Here is a 19,839-nt window from a genome sequence, read left to right as displayed (position 1 = left end):
GGTTGTGTGCTCTGTTCACTTCCTGGTTATCTCTGTAAATTGGTGGGCAGGGTTTCACTTGCTGTCTCCTAGACAAACCAGCTCTGCTAGCTCTCTTCATAGCAGTACATGTTTGCAGTCAGTAATGAGGGATAGTTTTAAATAAATTAGCACAGTATCACTGGAATATGCACAATATGAAGCTGATGTAGCAGAGCTGGATTTCTTAGGTGATGAGAATCCCAAATTTACATGCTACAGGACCAAGAGTCAGCTGCAATATACTCATTTTTAGGTCTGTGATTACATACAGAGGTAACAGACTACCTGTCTCAGCCCTTATCAGCAAAAGTCAATTAGCCGACTGATAACTGGAAGAGGGAAATAAACAGCTCAGAAATACAAGCTTTCTCTGAGCACTCAGCCCCCCTCCCCTCCTGAGAGCAGGGAGCTATGTCACTAGTCCTGGGCAGAGAGATAAGATCATCCCCAGGTCCGTGGTTATGGAAACAGTGTAATCAATGGAGTAACTAATCTCAGATAGCAGCCAAACAAAGAAGGTTTGATAAAGCAATGTATTTAGGAAAAGTCTTAAATCTACATAAGCTACCAGTATAGATAAGATCCTTAAGATGGGACAACCCCTTTAACTGTGAATCCTCCTTTAATAAACAGACTCTAGTGGCACATGATAGTCCTCCACCTTCAAATTGGGTTGATTTTTAGATGGCCTACTGAGCACATTATTGTAGGAAAGCCTGGCCCCACTGGGAAATCCGCTTGTATACTTGTAGTCCCCGGTTGTGTCTTAATCTTGGCTTTCATCACTTGTCTCTGTTGATGCTGAAATATATGTATGGATGTGTATAGGTCCTGCAAAAATATGTGCTCAAGCCATCACCTAACATTTTTGGCTTAGAATTGTCCAAATATATGTTCCCCCCTCGGATGACGGCATCACCGAAAAATGTGTCTCCATCCTAGGAGACAACGTGTATATATTTACTAGTTGTCTAAATTTTAAAAAAATAGTGTCCAATAAAAAATTGGTGTCCTTTCACAACTGTGTTTACACCCCATCCCAAGACAGGAAAACCAAGCACTTATTGAGCGCCCATTGCACGTATACACGTGTCAGAATGTGAGCGCTCAAAACAGATCCCATTCATTTCAATGTGTCGGCTTACGGGCGTATAACGTGCATAATTTTGCGTGCGTAATTTTGCGCCCGCAAAATTATGCGCGTTATACAAAAAAAAAAGCCATTGAACTCAATGGCTTACCACTAGGGTTGAGCCGATCTTGACTTTTCAGGATCGATTTTAAAATCCGATTTCCGATCATTTTTCATTCAAACCCGATCTCGATCCCAATTCCGATCCCAATGCAAGTCAATGGGATTTTTTAATTAATCGGAGATCGGATTTTAAAAGCAATCCTATTCACTATACAGCATGGAATCTAACAATTGTTAGAATCCACGCTGTGTAGTGAATCACTAAAGTAGCCAGAGGATTTTTTTTTAATCCTCTGGCTACTTAGTCCCCCCTGGTGTCCACTTACCTCCAGAGATAGCTGGTCCAGTGCCCGGTGCCTTCTTCTTTGCTTCGCTGCCGCTCCACGCTGCTCCCTGCCCCCTCCCTGCCAGGTTAGGAGAGTTTAGGCGGGTTAGGAGAGTGTGGGCGGGTACTGGGTGGGGAGACGTGACGTCTCCCCGCTCTGTACCCGCCCACACTCTCCTAAGCCACAAGCCCCGCCTACCTAGCGCTTTAAACACTAACCTAGGAGGCAGCGAGGCAAGAAGAAGGAGGGCACCGGAGTAGCCATCTCTAGAGGTAAGTAGGTAAGCTGCTAGAGATTTAGTTTAGCCTCCCATTCCAATGAATGGAGGCGGCCGGCGCACAGGGGGTTAAGGCTGTGTGCTGGCTGCTTCCATTCATTCCTATGGAACTGCAGCGGAGCCTTCACATTGAGTATACAGCGTATACTCAGTGTGAAGGCTAAGCAAAGCATTGTGGGAAAAGATCACCGATCTCGATCCCACATAAAGAGATTGTGTTCGGAATTCTGATGGCGATTGTGAAATTTTCTCGATCGCCGATCGGAATCCGATCTTTTCCGAACACGATCGCTCAACCCTACTTACCACATTTTACACGTGTATTTTTACATGCACAGAGCTTACTCCGTGTGAAGTCTAAAAGCCTCCCATTGATTTCAATGTGTAGCGCCTGTAAGCTGACACATTGAAATGAATGGGATCTGTTTTGAGCGCTCACATTCTGACACGTGTATACGTGTCAGAATGCGCGTGCGTTAACTCCGTGTGAACTAGCCTGTTTGTAGGTTGACACAATCCATTGGTAAAAAAGCATCCGACCAATTTGAGCTGAAACCCCAGCAAATCCACAGGACCCATAACAGCTGTTAGGTATAATTGATTCACGTGTGGTTTCAGATATGACAGTAGTGAATATTAGATGACATGTAATTTTCATATGTAATCCCTCTAATTTTCATATGCATTGCATTTTTGTAAGCGTACATTTTAGGTGGACTACCTCTTTAAATATTTTTTTACTTTCTGTCTCAAAAAATCTATAACAGTAAGTTCAGACACTCAGACACTGAGTGATGATACATTATATTACCTCCTATTCCGTTTGACTAAAGGATGACTCAGATTTTATAGAGGTGCTGTGAAAACCAGCGAATTGTTCATGGAAATTATAAAATTTCATCAGGTGGCTTCTTCAAAGTGAGCAGGTTAATTGTTGGTGGTTTTCTTGTTATGACAAGCTTAGTATCAGAGGGGAACCTGGTAATTAAAGGTAATTAAGCATAGCTAACGTGCCTTCATAATACCTTAATAGAGTTGCAATGTGAAGAGAATTAATTCTATCTGCTCACTAATGGCATTACCTCGGAGTCTCCTTTTCACTTTTGTCTTTCTAATGTACATCTTTTATTTAAAAGAAAGCAAAGAGATTAAAAAATCCCAATCAGTTCTGTCAACGGTAAGTAACTGGTGGGTCGAACTACAAGCACCAGCTTGCCCTGACAGACAAAGAGCAGAGGGGCAAATCTGCTTAATATTCGTAAACTAGCTCAAAGTGAGAGTTCACACTAAATGATTTTATACATCTATAATCCCTTTAAGCCAACCACCAAGATTTGCACAGAAAAATGGTCTTTTATGGGGGCGGGCCGCTCAAAGAAAAAAGTATACAGAATTCAGGATAGAGTATCTAATGGACACTGTAGTCACTAGCATGCCTGCCCCTCTCATTCTTGGTCCCCATCATCGCACCCCTCTTACTCCTGACCGCCATCAAATTTACCTCTCTTAAGTCTGGTTCCCAGCATGGCTCCCCTTCTCATTCCTGGTACCCAGCATGGCCCTCTCTTATACTTGGTTTCCAACATGACTCCCCCTCTCATTCACGGTCCACACCATGGGTGCCTTCTCATTCCTGGTTCCCATCATGGCTCCAAGTACATGGGAACCAGGTTAGGTGAGTAATCTATGTTGGTATTTTTTGTGTTTAGCATTGGTGGTTGAGGGGGCAGGAGCATTATGTGGGACTAGTTAATAAGGACCTTTCACGTCCTCATCGATGTGTGGTATTATATATCTCTAGAAAGCCAACAGAGAACTGAATTCATAATTCTCGGTTCTTGAGGTATCAGTGCCCTTAATTTTGGCACTGATATCTCCACACTATCAGAAGGGTGAGCCTTACAGCCATGTGTCATCGCTGGGCTGTGAGGAATACCCCCCCTGACAGTAGAAGTCTATGGAAAAGTACTGTCGGGGGAGGTGGGGGGCGATAAGGATAGGCTGTAAGGTGAGAGAGTTATCTGTGCCAAAATTAAAGGCACCAATATCTCCATTGCTGGGGCACATACCAAGAAAGCTGACAGCACACTGAATTCAGAGCACTAGCAGTACATATTACCACATATCAATGAGGATGTACCACACATCCATGAGGACATACTACACATCGATGAGGACGTACCACACATTAATGAGGATGTACCACACATCCATGAGGACGTACCACACATTGATGAGGATGTACCACACATCCATGAGGACATACCACACATCGACGTACCACACATCAATGAGGATGTGCCACACATTGATACACACACATTGATACGATGAGGATGTACCACACATTGATACACACACATTAATACGATGAGGATGTACCACACATTGATGAGGACGTACCACACATCGATGATGAGTGATATGGTTGTGCATATATGCATCAAACGTATGCCACAACCCCCGTACTTCACCTCATTCAACACATTGTATAGATTTCCCCCCAAATGTGGAATGTGGGGGAAAAGGTTGGTGAGTGGGGAGTACATGGTTGGGGAGCAGACCAGGCCAGGGTGCGGATACCTTGCCAGAAAATTCTACTGCACACACTTGCATGAAAAAGGTGCAATGATTTATTACAGAAGCAAGAAGCATGTTATGGACACCACACCCGAGGCTGCCTCTCACTAGATCGCTGACGAAGGTTGTATGACCGAAAAAAAAAAAATCACAAGGAGCAAATGAACTTTCTATAACTCAAAGAAATTATGTTTATGTCAGGAATTTGTCAAAAATGATGTTTTGTGGATCTTTTAAATATATGGCCCTGACAAGAAGACGACACATGAATAATTGTGTTATTTTACCATGTGACAAATACAATTGGCGGCTGGTACAGAATCCCTCATCAGCTTCATTGTCTCTCTATTTCGGGCTGAATAGAAATCTGCGGATATGCTTCACTTGTGCTTGGTAATGAATTTTTCACACAAAAATGTTTGAATGTAAAGTACACAATCTTGACTTCATAGGGTTAATTGCTCACATATAATGGGAATATGATTACAATTGAGTCTCCATTATTTTGCAGCTCTGCTGTATATATCATCCACGCACAATAGACAATGGACACGCATGCACAATTGTACGCACGTATGCGCACTGTTTTTACACTATGACAAATAAGACAACTGTATGGACCATTAAAGGAGTTATTCTATGAAACAGAAGTCATGAAAGCCTGGACATTTTGAGCTGGGGTGCAATCTGAGCAGAATCAGCTTCCCTTCTCGAGTTGTTGCACTATAGCATACTTACCTATTTTTCGAAGTTGGCCATGACCCAACTCAGTAAAGCCCTGAAACTTTTGGGAGTGTGCCATGGCCTCTTTGTATGACGTGGACACAATATGTGCAGGTTATATCTGTTTTTTTGTGATGTGACCAACACATAAAGTGCCCTTATCACGTATAATAAAAAGAAGCAGTTTTTAGACTTAGCCTACTCTTCCTGAAGGCCAGAAGTTGCCCCTTTTTGTGGGAATCTCCCAGATATTTTGGGAGATTTGGCAGACATGCACTATAGCCCTGTCTTACTTTCAAGTTAAGCTAGGGGGTCTTCAGCCACTTCTCACCAAACTATTGCCTTTCAAGCAGAGCGAGCCTGAATGGCCCAGTTAGGGCTAGTTCACATTGGACAAGAGGGGGCGGATTTTGGTGCTGAATCCTCCTCAAAATCCGCTCCCTCACAATAGAGGTCTATGTAGTCCGCTAGCGTTTTTTTTTACCCTAGCGGTTTGTTCCCGCTAGCCTAAAAAAGAAGCGAGCTGCCCTTTCTTCAGGAGGATTCCGCGCTGATTCAGCCGCAGCGTCCGCCTCATGACAGCACCCTCCGGACTAGGCCCATTCATTTGGGCCTAATCTGGAGTGGAAAGCTGCGACGGGATGCTGTGCGCTGCACAGGAAACAGGAAGTAGCAGCCAGGGCAATGCTGGAGCCTGGAACTGTGTTTAACCAATGGTCTCTAGGTATCCAACATGAGCCATACTTGCCAACTCTCTCAGAAGCTCTAGGATGCTCCTAAAAAAGAGTGACCTCCTGGAAGAGAAAATCTCCTGCACTGCCAGTACCAGTCACCTTATATGTTTTCTAGACAGTTTATAAGCCAGTCACATCCAGAAAGGGAGTGTGGCAGCCCATTTAGTTCCTAAAGGGGGAGCAGCGATGTTCAGATGGGCAGTGGCCACACCTATGTGTTGCGATGTTGCCCAAAAATATTCACAAAGAGCTGAGCATTTTTGAGTCCAAATATTGGCAAGTATGATGATATTAAAGAGGACCTTTCATGGGTTTGGGGCACAGGCAGTTCTATATACTCCTGGAAAGCCGACAGTGCGCTGAATTTAGCACACTATTAGCTTTCCCGATCTTGTGCCAGTACCGTAGCTCTTCACAGTTAGAAGGACGTTCCTGACAGTCTGTCAGGAATGTCCTTCTCCACAGCAGCGCCTATCGCGCTGTACTGTGAGAGTGGGGAGGAATTCCCCCATTCTGATATTATTTGTCTATGGACGAGTACTGTGAGCAGAGGGAGGAGAAATTCCTCCCCGCTCACACTGTACAGAGCGATAGGCACTGCTGTGGAGAAGGACGTTCCTGACAGACTGTCAGGAACGTCCTTCTGACTGTGAAGAGCTACGGTACCGGCACTGATAGTTCTTCCCCCGGGGCACAGATTCAGCGCACTGTTGGCTTTCCAGCAGTATATAGAACTACCTGTGTCCAAACCCATGAAAGGTTCTCTTTAACATTATCCTTTCACTTTCATAGACCACAAAGAGTATTTACATTCACCATTTCAGTGCCCTAGACCACAAGGTATACTGGAATTAACCCCATCACTGCTCTAGACTACTAGTTATACAGGGAACAGTGCCCAAGCCCCTTAACAAGTCCCACTCAGTATCAGTACAAAGGCTTGGAAGGAACATTGCTAGGGATGCAGCTAAAAGTTATTGGTTGGCCATGGGAGGCTTATGGGAAGAAAAATTGCACATAGGAGGGGGACAAACTGATCTCCTTTGGCGCCCATGAGTCTTTACATGATAGTGTGGATAGTGAAGGGGTAGTGAACAGGAAAATGAAGGGGTACAGCCAACTTCCCAACAATACATCTTTTGTTAGTTTATGGTTACAGTGAAATGACTACAAGGTCAAGAATGTTTTACGTTTGTGGATTCTGAGCTCCAAGCCAAGTGAAGGCACAAAGGCTTGCCCATACTAGTGGTTATGTCTGGTACTGCAGCTTATTCCCATTGGCTTAATTAGACTGTGGATTTCATATTCTGCATAACAAAGGGTAAAATGCAAACATGTCAACTCACTTGGGTTTCTGGAAATCACCATGACCTGCTCACCTGGGCATCATACACTTTCACCCAACTGTTGGCTCATTAGCAATGTGACATAACCTCAGTGCATTGAATAATAAAGGGGATTTCTGACCCCAAATCAATTTTTTTATATTAATGACCTATCCACAGGATAGGACGCCAGTATGTGATCTGTGGCGTCTGACAATCAGACCCTGCACAGATCAGCTGTTGCAACAGCCTTCAGGTGCAAGAAGTATTCAAGTAATAGGAGTTGCACTGTGCTCCCCCGGAAACTGCTGCAACAGCTGATCTGGTGGAGTTTTGGTGTTGGACCCCTACCAGATCACATACTGATGATCTCTGCTGTGGATCATATTGGGCTGAAAAACACGTTTTGTGGGTTAATCCACCATCGATATAAAGTATATATTTTATCATTACATGATGTATGCAAGGCAGTCACTCTACATCACTCTACTGGCTTCATCAATGGCTCCATTATTCAGTAGGGTTTTCTATTAGTGAACTTGGAGCCATTGGTGGTGGAGCCATTAGGTGTGATCCGGGGTTCACAACCAAGCTGACATCTAACAAAAAATAAATAGACAGAGGCTCATAATTTTTCCAAAAGTTTTAGTAATTCTAACATACATATATTAATAAAGACATTTATTCATGCTGAACTGCAATAAATGTATAACTTTATATTTATTGCAGATCCCACCATTTTTGGCACCATCCAACCCAGGATATTTGGCCCTACTGTGCTAGCTGCATAACAGTAAAGGCTGGAAATATGAGGCACTCCTATAACGTCCTACAATTCTGGGGTAAGTAGCCATAGAAAAACACAGAGAGTAAATGGACAGCTCTGGATGCACTTAGCTGCCCCGTCCCAGCAGTATAGGAGATTACTGTATCCATATATTGGCAGTTCCTCTTTAGTAGACCACAAGGGTCTAAGTAAAATGAGAGGTAATTGAGGATTGAGCAGAGGGAAAGATTATCTAAAGCTGAAAGGGATCTTCAGGGAAGATTAAAGTGAGTGCGAGATCTCAGAGGAAGCGACACTTGTGATTTAAGACAGAAAACAAGAGTTCCAGCAGTATTTCCTGGCAGCGTTCACCGGCATCCTGTTAAAACTTTCTAAGCAATGTAAAAAGTTTGTCATTTTTACTAAAGCCTCAGTGACCACTATATTAAACTGAGAAATGAAATAAACACAAAACTTGTCGCTGCCGATTCCTGTTATTCCAAAGAAGCCAGGAAGAAACTAGAAGCAAGTTTCATAGAGACAGAAGTATAGCACATTAATACGGAAATAAAAGGGCAAACACCTTTTGACTTGTGCCCTGTTTTCTGTTATCAGGGGGCATATCCTTGCATTAAAAGTATATGTGTAACAAGGCCCTCTCCCTTATGTTCAATGTGTTTTTACCTGGCTCAGGTGCATTTGGGCCTTCTGACACCAAGGCCTAGGTGTGACTGCTACCTCTGAGCTCCCTATAGCTAGGCCCCTATTGCCTCAGTATAATGCAGGTGTAACAATGCTCATACACCAACCATCATGCAACGTAAATAATGGGCCAATGGACCAGTGGACAACATGACATTAATAATGTCAGAAAAATTCCCCATGAAAAGAATGGGGGGGACAAGAGACATGTTGAACAGGTGCAAAAAGTGGTTCCCTTCAGCCTATGTTCACATTAACATCTGTCACAGATTCCATAAAATAACCAGACAAAAAAGTCCTCCATGTTGCAGCTTTTCAGGACAGAGGCTTAAGTTGAAGCTCCTGGACCCTAATGTAAAATCTGTATTGGCCCCCATACTTATCCTAATTAGAATAGAGGTATATTTTATGTGGCAGAAGGACCTTTGGCCCCTCTTAAGGTTCCAGGGACTGGTAGCAACTACACCTCCTATAACTACAGCCCTGCGGATGGGCCCCATTATAGACAACAGGGTCCATTGAGATCTGTTTGTATCTGTCATATGACATATCCATCCTCAAGGGGTCTATAAAATCTATAAAAATGCCCCCAAATATCATATGCCATTATAGTATGGTGTCTTCTTATGTGGTAATGGGATCTTTAAGCCCTGACAAGCACCAAGGCCCAGGTACAACTACTACCTCTTCACCCCTTATCCTGGCAGAAGCTCAAGGACATATTCGGGGTGGACGTCTTCTGTACCTCATCAGGTTGCAATGATATAGTTTACCTAGACTTTTCAAGGCAACATCCTGGACATTATGACAAGCTCACAGCTCTAAAAATACTTCCCAGCTGAGCCATAAACACTTTCATGACACACTTAGCCATAGTATTACACCCAAACCACATCTGAAAATCTAATGATAGTGTTGTATTTCTCCATTCTTTAATTGAACTCTGCCGAGTTTGTCATTTATTCTAGACATGTAGATTCTGCTGATCTCAGGCAAATCACACAATTTCAACCAACTGCTTGGCTGTGGAATATAAAATCTGTCCCTGCTTGTCTATGGAGCAAAATGAGTACAGGGATCTGGGGATTCAGTAATAGCTCTGGAGAACGGTAAATCCCCCAGGTCCCATTTCTGACACAGAATCCTGGAATCCGGCCATAAACTCCAGTAATATAAATACTGATCTATCAAATAAAAGGATACAGCGGACAAGGGTTATGTCGTCTAGATGTAGGAAATAAAGTCATACGGAGTAATTGTTACAAGAAATGCAGCCCTACAGTGCTATACTATGCCTGTGCTATACATGACACACAAGGAGAACAGCAATATGCATCACCGCCTGTCTGTTACACATTGATGGTCCTCAGCAGAATGAAGCACGTGTTAGACTACCAAGACTCTGGTTTACACTATTATAAGTCAATGGGATCTTCTTCAAAAGGGATTCTTCAAAGCTTTAATGGATCTAATAAAGTATTTCATGAGTATATCACTAATACTGCTAGTTTTTCCAGTACAGGTATCCTCCCTGCTTCCTAAAGGTAGTTAGGAAACCCGATGTTAAACCAACTGTACCTTTAAATAGTCTGATAGATGCAAATGCGTTTCAAATGCAATGGGGTTGTGGCAGAACCTCCATGGACTCTGTATTCAGAGGTTCTAGCGCACCCCATTGTACTGGAGCCTTGTTCGCAAATTGAGAGCTGGCGCATGCACTATTAATACACAGCGTGTATCAGTCTCTACACATCCCATGTGTGCATGCTTTACTTATACTGTAGGTACCTAGTGTCTTGCAAAATTGGTTGCTTAGTACTCTCCACGTTACTTGTGTTTGACCTCTGCTTGAGTTACCTGACTGTAATCCTGTGCTGTCTATACTGACTTCTGCATGGATCACCATTACACACGAACTCTGCCTGCCGTGACCTTGGCCTCTCCCCTGACATTTCTGCCTGTCCCTTTGCGGCTACGCATCAATGTCTATAGACCCACTCTGGTCAGTTGTCAGTGAACAGAGACTACTCCAAGAAGTAGTGAAATGATAGTTTTCATGCAGTGAAGTCCAGATCCCAGTACAATGCTTAAAAAGCGAATACCAGGGGGCCACTTAGACAACACCCTTAGGAGTGGCCCCAAGTCAAATCCGATCTTTGACACAGTGCCTCCACACCCACTGAGCTACTCTCACTAGCAACATTCAAGCAGTGATATTTATTTCATCCCATCCCTGTTGCATCTGAACCCTTTCATTATAGGCAGCTGCATAATGTGATCATCAGTCGTCTACCAGTATAGAGCTTGCTCTTCTGTACAGACAAGATTTCAATCTCTCCTGTGTATGGGACTTTCTATAAATTACAAGATATCAGCATCTAACAAATCCCTCCAGACACTTATCAGCTCCACCCATCCTCATTCAGATCCACCCTCCTTAGGGTGCCCCTCTAGTGCTGCTGCAGATGGTATATCTACTTTAAAAGACCAGAAGTGCCATTATATAGTAGGTTAATCCATACAATGAAGTTCTAGTATAAAATCTCTAGACATGAAATAACTATCTATATATAATATCTATATAGTCTTTGAGTGTTATATGTAGTGTATTTCTATAAGATGCAGCTTCACTCTGCTCTTCTTTTCCTCCTGCTTATTAGAACTGCTAGGGAGAAACCCATTACAAGCAGGAGGCAGGGGAGACAGGCTGAAGCTGCATACATCCCAGAATTTACTAAGACCCTGCAGTGCGAGTTAGAGCTGCTAATTTAATCACTTGCTATCCTTAGATAGTCCTCAGAGCTCATTGTCATAAGAGTTTCTCCCCTCTGTCTGCCAAGAAGTGGACACCATTGGAAAAGTAGGCTGCATATGTCAACCATATCATACAAGCCATAAATGGCATAGAAAAAGACATACGGTATGCAAGTATTGGTATGCGGTATTCGGCTATGGTTATGCCAGATATTCATTCTCACTTGGCGTAGAGAATCGGTATGGTAGTTCTGTAAGTGGGAGGGAATTTATATTCTTTTTTTTCACATTTACTGGCTTTGCTACACTTTTTACAGAACTTGGAAAACCCCTTTAATACATAAGATTTATACATTGAGGTAAAGAATAATACAGAATATACATAGCTCCTTAGCTCCCCTAGTGGTTGCCAAAAGCAGTTTGATTGTTATTATTTTATTTGCAGAGTAGGTAGAAGACAGACAACTGAGCTTCGATCCCAATAAAGATATATTAAGAAAAGAATAACATGACTAGTTTATGTTATGGGGGTTCAATGCCTAAAAAAGTAAAGAGGTGAAATATTATAGAAATAATTAGGAAATTGGAGGTTGTCCAAGGCGGAGGTGAGTGGAGGGGTCTATAACTAGGCTGCTACATCCTCATACAACTTACTTTGGATGTTGGAGCTGACAGTGGGAATTAATATTTAGCTACTTCTTGCCTACCAATTTGTCTGGTGAGAACCACAGGGAAAAGCTGACATCCCCCTTTGATGGGGCGGTGGGCTCACGCATTGACTATTTATTTAAATTACACTAGACCTTAAGAAAATGTTTATGGTTAGGTAGGAAGCAGGAACCACAGTTTAGACTCCCTGCCACAGCTCTTTCTCTCCACTAAATATTAGAACTTGGTTGAGAAAAGAAGCCGTTCCGAAACCCTCAATGAAAGAACACACACACGTGCTGACTCAGATATTTCTATGGGGCCAAAATAGCAATGTCAACAATGGTTTTACCACCATCTTCATATAAAAATAGGGGATAAGGTTAATCAGTCTAGCCCAAAATTAGTATTTTCCTTATGTGTTTATCTTATGTATATGTAAAATTCCAGGAAATTCCATGTTTGTAAAGGTTAAACTTCTATCACTCAAAGACAGCTTACCTAGTGAACGTGTCTGCGACCTCTGAGGTTGTACAGGGCACGTAACCTGCACTAGTAAAGGGGAGCTAAACTAGCCAAGAAGCCCAAGGCACCAATCCATTTGGTATGGAAATGCAGTTGCTTGGAATGCAGTTAGATTCCTTAGTTTATTAACTGGACAGTGTTATTTGGTCACCTTATGGTAATGTTATTTGGGCACTGTATATAATTTGGACACTATATGGTGAGGTGTTGATAAACTGCATTTCTGTATTGTCTGTGTGTGCTGTGTGCAGAATCTCCAGTGTATTTCGATAAGATGCAACTTCACATGGTGTTTTCCTGTAAATCGATGTCTCTATTGTCAGTTTTCTCAATATGCAATTTACCTTTTTGGAGCAATGAGGATGATGCCGTTATTCCAAAAAGACACTCTGTGTCTCCCTCCACTGTTCCCTCTTTCCTTTCATTGACAGGGCTAGGCAGTCCATTTTCAAAACCGTCACATTTTTGTAAATCGCAGCATGTCAATCCTATATACGGAAATGCTGGTGTCTTCCGTATAGGTATAATGGAAGCAGAAAGTCCGCAAACTGTGAAATGCACAATGCGTTTCCGCAACAGTTTTTCCCGCCGCGGTTTTTGGCTGCAACTTGCTAGATCTGCAAGTAGACTTAGCAGTGCTACATCTGTATATATATCCATAAGTCGGATCTCTGCTATTTGTATTACTCGCTGAAATGTTACTGACCACTTAAGGGAATAAAATAATATAAGCTGACCTTATAAAGAGCATTTTTCCTTTAATATGGAGGTGTCACCTCTAACCGTATAGGCAGGAGAAGTGCTGTACACACTCTGCTTCCCTGGCAAGGAATTTAATAGGATGAGTATAATTTTAATAGATTTGGCAAACTGACTATATTCCGGCATGACAAATAAACTTAATAGACTAAATTGCATACCTGGAAGTTGGACAAGTTTAGTAGAATTTAAGGACACAGAAAACACAGGAATTCATGGACATGTTATAAATGACAGAACTTAGCAACACAGAGTACATTCATATATACAAAGCATAAATACAATGGGTTCAGATTCCTGTAAAAACTGTCAAATGACAATATTACAAGTCCAAGCAGAGCTTATACTGTGTGGTTATTAGCAGCTTTTTATAGGTGTTTTTCTATATATTGGGCATCACTTTTATTGCATACTGATATAATGTGTTATGCCTAGTACAGGGCTGGGGAGAGCAGAGCATGAATAATCTCTGTGGTATTTCTTGAATCCCTATGTTATGCCCTACCCCTTAAGTTGGCCGTACACATTACACTTTGCTCTGCTGAAATATCCATTCATAATGGATATTTTGGAAATTTTCTCCTGTTGGTCAGCCAAAAACAAAAGTGTATGGTGTGATGATTTTCCATTTTGCACAGACTGGTTGGGCACTTTAGCTTTTCTATTGACTGTGCATGGGATCATTGACTGATCGTCCACATTGCGGATGGTTTGTATCTGATGTGTATGGCTGGCCTTAGGTTCTACACTTCGGATGACACAATGGGGCATATTCATCAATCCCAAAAAATTGGCATGGAGGGATAATATTGAGGTGCACATTTGGCACAAACCCCTTTCTTATGCTAAATGTACATGTCAAACTCCGATCCATGGCATGAGTTACAATGGAAATCTACTCCAGCTCCTAATTGGCATAGATTTCCATTTGGCTGTGGCCTGTTCATAAATCTCTCAGTCCCTACTCCAGTCGGGATGTTTGTTAAGGCTCACATACGATACATCACGATTGCCCCAATCAGTTTTGCATGTATTATATAGTCCTTCTGGTTTTATAGTGAGGAATCCTTGTGTATATTGGTGGTAACACCTTCTTTCCTATAGACATAATGGATATCCTTTGGTTATACTGTACAATAGGCGACTACACAAGGACAACTTTCCACTCTCCTTGATCTTCGTTAAGTTTTTTTACTTACCTCTCTCTGATCCCCCACCTCTCCAAGTCCCCATTGCTTTGCTCCTCCTGGTGTCTCTCAACACAAGAAATACCTGGATTGACAAATCAGCCAGTCGGTGGCCATAGTGGTTATCCACCTCAGCCAGTGAGTTCATAGTCAAGAATTTTTTTCATGTGTTGAAAAAACAAAAAATGGAGATCATCAGGGACCTGAGAGTTGGAGGATTGGAAAGAGGTGAGTACAAAGGTTTTATATTAGGATCTTTATGTTAAGCTGCTTTAAGTATATTTTCATTTCCTTGGAAAACTCCTTTAATACAGCCATCAGTCTTCATTAACACATTAACGTACAATGGATGTATTGAGCCATGCACATGTTTGTTAGATCTTTCCTCTGGTCATATCATTCTAACTTTATGAGACACCCTGAATTTGTGAACTTTATTGACTTATACATGGAATAAGACCTGTAAATCTTGTTGTATTGAGTATGACTCTTCATATTGTCAGGTTACTCTTCTATAATGACCGTATAGGGAGCTACAAGATATGATCTTCTGGAGGAAACCTGCGTTGTGAAGCAGTAAATCATCCATTCTAACAGAATATACCATATCATTACAAGGGAAATTTCCAATAAAATTCTGAAGATTGACTTGTAGGTAAAATAAACTGCCTAAGAACAAACCTATGGACATCCAAGCCAACCACTGGTGCTCAATGGGCCTTATTATTGTGCTCTTTGCTTTAGGTAGCAGAGGGTTACTAAAAGGAGATCATCCTATCCACCGAGATCTAGTAGGGCATATTACAGGAATATCTAACAGTGGATGCCCTTTATATTTTCACCACCTTCTTCTTTATATATTAATCAGCCACCACAAATATGTTACAGATAAAGGCCCACAGCTGTAAGTGCGCCATTGTCCTAGAGCTCTCCTATTATAATATACAGGGTGTACCACTCGGGAGTACAACTTTAAAAATGCGAATTACTCGCAAACGCGTGAACGTAAAGGCGAGCTATAAGAACTGAACATACCTGTATTTAGTGGAAAACAAGTCCACATTACAAAAGGTACTGAAAATGTCCCCCCCCCCCCCCCAACGTCCGCGCACGAGGAAATGCAATGCTCCATATTTGAGAATGTCCTCTGCAATGTCACCGATCAGAATGCTGATCAACCAGGCTTCCCATCGCCTCCTACTTTTTGGGCAATTTTGTGATGGTTTTGAAGGTAGGCGGGTTTCTCTCTGCAAATTTCTTCAAATATTCCCTCTGACACTGTTTGCAGACCCGGTGAAAAAGTAGGTCTTCACTCTTTGTGGTACGGTATACAGCATGCTTGCTTTCGCCACTGCGGGCCGCCGTAGTGGCACCAGCTATAGTGCCCGCCTCTTTATGACACAGAATCATTTCTTCATTAAATAAGGAATATTTTGAACCTTGTTGCATGATGATACATTCTCGCCTGCAGAGTAATTAGCATTTTTAAAGTTGTATTCCCGAGTGGGACACCCTGTTTAAAGGTGCTGTAGGCTTTGGACAATCCCTACTTGTTAGAAGGTTCTTTTATTGGTACACTCTCAGCAATCAGTTATTCTGTAAGGAAACCCATCAGAAAGTTTTACATTTCCCTGCAGCACCACCGCAGGACAAATTAGGCATTACACAGTTTACGTTCAAATCATTGGACTGTCTGTGTAATGCAGGATAGGACGGGTCCTCCAGAGCAAAAGACAGTCTTTGTAATCACTCTCCACTTTGGTTAAAAGATAAGGATCCTAAACAGGGAACCTCTCTATAGTAACTCAAATTCCTTAATAAGATATATATATATATATATATATTTGACCTGATCTGTAGGACAATTCTTTGGATCATCGCTAATTTATATATGTGACTGATGTGACTATGCTACTTGTATATTATTGTATATATGCATATATTTGTCTATATCCTGACGCTATATGTTTATACCTGTTGAAGAGTCTGAGGAAGGTCACTGGGTTGACCAAAATGTCACTCTATAATTACTATACATGACTACAATCACATATGATTAATAAAACACATAATTATATATCCACGAATTTGGAGTGTGAAATCCTTTATCTACTATACTGTATGGGTTGGGACCCTATTTCTACACTCAACATTACAAATGGAGTGCAGCCTACACTTCTGTATTCTCTAAAGGACTCGGCTAGGTTTGAGCGATTGGGGTCGGAAAAGATCGGATTCCGATCGGCGATCGAATAAATTTCATGACCGCGATTGGAATTCCGATCCTGATCTTTTCTGGTGGGATCGAGGTCAGAGGATATCTCAAGATCGGCTCAACTCTATTCATGTATACATCATTAATAGGGTTGGGTGATCGCGATCCGGAAAGATTGGATCCCGATCGGCAATCGAGCAAATTTCCCGATCACAATCGGCTGGAAAATGATCAAAAATTGGATTTTAAAAACAATCCTGAAATCTCAAGATCGGCTCAACCCCAGACCCGGCACTTTTATTCACAGCCCATTCATGTCAAAAGTGGGATTGAAAAATGCAAACCAAAAATAGCCACCAAGCGCTATTTTTAGGGAACATTCACACTTGCGCCATGTGTCCGTGCAAAAAAAAAAAACGGTTTCCCCGTGGAGAGGCTGCATATGGGCACTGGCGGTTTGCTTTAAAAGCCCATTCCTGGGGAATAGGACGGAGAACCTGCAGGTGAATACAGGCTGGGATGGCAAAAGCACCCTGTCGGGGGGGGGGGGCATTGGTCCTGTGAGATTCATCATTATCTATGACCAGGGGTGAGTCTGCTCCTTTCGCCGCCCGAGGCTAACTGCAGAAAGCTGCCCCCCCCCCCGCCGGGAGGAGGGGGCGGATCGGGGGCGTGGCCGGCGGATCGGGGGCGTGGTCGAGTGAAGGGGACGGGGCTTAGCCCCGTTCGCCGGCAGAGAGTAGGCCCGGAGACTGCCTGCTCTCTGCCTGAGCGTGAGGGGAGGCTGCTGGAGTAGTGCTGCTCCAGTGGCCTCCCAAACCACCGCTCGGTGATAAGCCAGTCCAGGACAGCTTGTCCTGGACTGGCTTAGGTTAGCAAAAATGCCGCCCTCCCTGAGGCCCTGGCATAGTGCCGCCTGAAGCGCTCGCTTCAGGTCGCCTCATGGGAGGTGCGGCACTGTTTATGACAGTGTTCTAGTGTAAATGATACCTAAAATTTACTCTGGCTATGAACTGATGTAGATGTTAGTTAGGCACACGGAGAATGTGTGTGATTTATGACGAAGCTCTTCTTCATAAATTAGGCTTATTCTCCAGTGGCGCAGAGATCATCAAAACTGTGATTCCCCCAATTATATAGAAATTCCTGTCTCCTAAGGCTGAGTTCACATGGGGTATTTTGGTCGGGATTTTGAAGCCGTATCCGCCTCAAAATCCCTACCAAAAAGACGGCTCCCATTGAAATTTGTTCCGGCACCTGGAAAAAAGAACGGACGTGCTCATTCTTCAGGCCGAGTCGCCTCGAGAATCCGTGTGAAGACACTCCCTCCTCCCGACTAGGCCATTCATTGATCCATACTAATCCAGAGCGGAGTGCGCGACTGGATGCCGGTGCACTGCACCAGCATCCAGTCACAGCTACCTGTATTTTGGACCGGAACCTGAGGCGACAACACACCCTGTGATGACCCCCTTTAAGCAATGACTTTCCATTTTTCTCCTATGCATGAGGCTATGTCTGCTTTACAGTGACATTCCAAATAATCCAAATTACATTCTCGTCATGCCTTGTCAGGACAAGTAACATTGTTGAGGTTACTGTCACTCTTAATTATTTTCAGGTAGAGCAATCACTACGGATAATTGCCTAATTGTGCAATATGTTTTCACTCTCGTTTCACTGCAAATGAGTTGCAGGGCATATCACGGTGCGATTTATCATCTAAATAACCAGCACTCATCACACCACAAGTGAGTTGCTTTAAATATATTGTTATCTTTGTTTTGCAAATGAGTGACGGGCTGGGCAGTGGAGTGTATATATTATGTAGTTATCACTACAAGACTGCACAATGTTTTCACAGTCAAGTCTTCGGAGTACCTAGACTTTACCTAAAGGGCAAACACGTGATAATCAGGTTGATGTTTTTATGTTTTCTTTCGCACCAACTCCTACAATAGCCCATTGAAGAGCGTAAACAAGCAGCTGATAGGGCTCCTATGACCTCCATTGTAGGACCGTGCATTCCTATTCACCAAGCACATACAAGACTATGCAAAAAGCACAAAAATGTTACGAAAAAACGCAAATGATGCAAGTCCCAACCATCGATGGTTAGAAATATTGGACTTATGATCTCTGGATAGCAAAAGGGGTGAAATAGGAGGATATGTTTTATGTTATGTAATCCCATAGATTTAGTAGCAGGAACACACATAGGACCACGCTCCGAAAGCACAAAAATGATATGGGTTACAGCGGGGTAACTGTTCCAAAGGGCAAACTGGACTTACTGTCTCTTGATCTTAGATAAACAAAGACGAGGAATTAACGTGATCCAGCACCATAATGGTAATTTTTATTTTTTTTGTATGAGGACCCTACTCCTTTAAGTATTCCTGTTCTTAGCCCAATTTTAGAAAGTGGCTACCCAGCATATTATATCAGACTCATTATATCATCATTATTCTGCCATATGCAATGCTATTGGGGTAGATTCTGTGCAGCATCTGCATTTGCCACATCGCTATTTCTGCAAGGTTGTCGCCTACCACCCAAACTTTGGCCGGGTCTGTTCAGCCAGTCAGATGCTTGAGATGCAGAGCCAATTGTGATTATACTTTAGCAATGAATCAAGGGCAGAGGCAGGGTACTTTATCCTGACACTTTCCTTTGCCTGTGATTGCACTTGTATCAGGCTCTATCTTTTCTGAACTTACTTACATATTTGTATATTCTGGCTTGTCCTCCTTGATAACCCTTCTCTGGCTGGTTTGGCTTCATTTATGACCTAATGGACTTGACTGTGGTTTTGACTATTCACATACTCTTCTGGTTTTTGACCCCAGCTTGTTTGGTTCTTACCTATAATTACACCTTGTTATGGAGTTGCAACCTGAGTCCTGAGCTGCCAAGTCCATCCAGCCTCTATGGACCACATTGGTGTTGGATTATAGGTAATTTGCTTTTTGCCCGTTCTGTTGGTAACCGCTGACTTATTAGGGAATTACTTGCTTGCAATTCCATAACAAACCGTAACTTTCCACCTATGTAGGTAGCTGTCAGACGATGGTATAAAAAAATAGTATTAAATTTTTTTTA

The sequence above is a fragment of the Leptodactylus fuscus genome, chromosome 6, assembly GCF_031893055.1.
Source record: "Leptodactylus fuscus isolate aLepFus1 chromosome 6, aLepFus1.hap2, whole genome shotgun sequence".
Taxonomy (NCBI): Eukaryota; Metazoa; Chordata; class Amphibia; order Anura; family Leptodactylidae; genus Leptodactylus; species Leptodactylus fuscus.
Note: the sequence above shows the minus strand (reverse complement) of the source record.